The sequence below is a fragment of the Frankliniella occidentalis genome, unplaced genomic scaffold, assembly GCF_000697945.3.
Source record: "Frankliniella occidentalis isolate FOCC.00 unplaced genomic scaffold, Focc_3.1 Scaffold16, whole genome shotgun sequence".
In the NCBI taxonomy this organism is placed as follows: Eukaryota; Metazoa; Arthropoda; class Insecta; order Thysanoptera; family Thripidae; genus Frankliniella; species Frankliniella occidentalis.
The window spans coordinates 1,049,480-1,051,095 of record NW_026267146.1 but is presented as its reverse complement, the minus strand read 5'-3'; positions in this window follow the sequence as shown (position 1 = coordinate 1,051,095).

Below are 1,616 nucleotides of genomic sequence, written 5' to 3'. Positions count from 1 at the left end.
AAAAAAAATATGTGCAATCAACTGCCAGATCGCCAAAACCGAACTTGTTTCAAAATTGAAAAAAATCTTAGTATTCAAAACAATGCATTGTTGTTAACGGTCGAAGAAATATGTTCAAAATAATAGTTTACTGCGCATAGATTTTTCATGCAATATTGCATTTTTAATTCCGTAGTGGCTATATTGATTGTTGAGATACAGGATTATACAATTTTGATGATGCTACATTAATCAACACTTATTAACCAATACTAAAAACATGACCTCTTAAAAAGGGGGACGTGAACATCAACAACGTTATTGATGTATCAATGATTAAGTGTTGTTAATAGCATATCATCATTACAATCAACCTCATCGTGAAGGAAATATTGAAAATTTCGTTCTACTGTATCAACTCGACATTGGAGCACCTCGTGCTTCTACTACGTAAATGCCACAGGAAAATGTGAATACACTCTGTGTGCTGTGTGCTGTTGAAAAAGTTTACTCACAGACGTATGTCACATAATGAGTGTACACGCCAGTCAAATGAATCAATATCACATGAGGATCAGCAGCAGTGTACATATGGCGTGTATACCATTTGAAGTGTTTCCGTACGTGGACATACACACACACAATGTACACCGTCGTGTTGACAGAGAAGTTATTCCCTTTTTTATTACGATGTCCGACCGTTTGATAACTGTCCGGTCCGAGGGGGAGAGATCCATGCATGTTCCCATGGTGGACCAGGTCTCTCTGGGTCTGTGTAAAATGGCTTCACGCAAACAAGAGTGAGCCAATTTATTTTGCCTAGTTTTCGCTTTTATCCTTTCCTGTGTCAGGATTTGAGTACATTTTTAGCGATTTTTCGCTACTTTCCGTACGCGCGTGGCTTCAAAGCAAAAGCTGCTTTTGTTTTGGGCATTACGTTGTTGTCGCCCCCATAAGTTAGGCCAGGCTTCTCTCCTTTTGTTCTTCCCCCTCGTGGGCCGGGCCGGTGGTGGCGGTCAGCTCGGCAGCCCGCGCCGGCCGCCCGCCCCGCGCTCACACCCGGCCGGGGGATTACAGGGTGTCGTCTTCCCCTTCACCCACCACCCACTCGCGCGCGCCCACCCCCCCAGCCCTGCAACTCCTTTTGCTACACTCTAAATGACCACGGACAATATGCTTTGTGCATGCCCACGCACAACTGCAATATTGCTGCTGAGGCAGGACTGCAAACTTAACATTTTTGTTGAATATTTCTCGTAAACGTCAAGAGGAAGTGGAAAACAAAATCCGAATACTAGAATTCGAAATTGATTGTAAAAGTTTGTTATAAACGTGATTCATTCAAAGAAAAAAATACACTGTAAACCCAAGTGTTTACATAGTACACTCTTCCTTGTGTGTACTCGATACACTAGGAAGTGTGCACATGCGTGGCACATAGCTATGGCAAGTGCACACTTCCAAGTGTGGGCCACGTGTGTACACACTTCCTAGTATGTGCTATACCAGGCACACACTTGGGTTGACCATAAGCTGAGCATTATTTGCGGTCACCTTGTACCAGGTGGCTGATTCACGCCGCACACTTTCACAGTTATACTGTACCACATGCACCGTGCGGGCAGGTTTGCCTATGC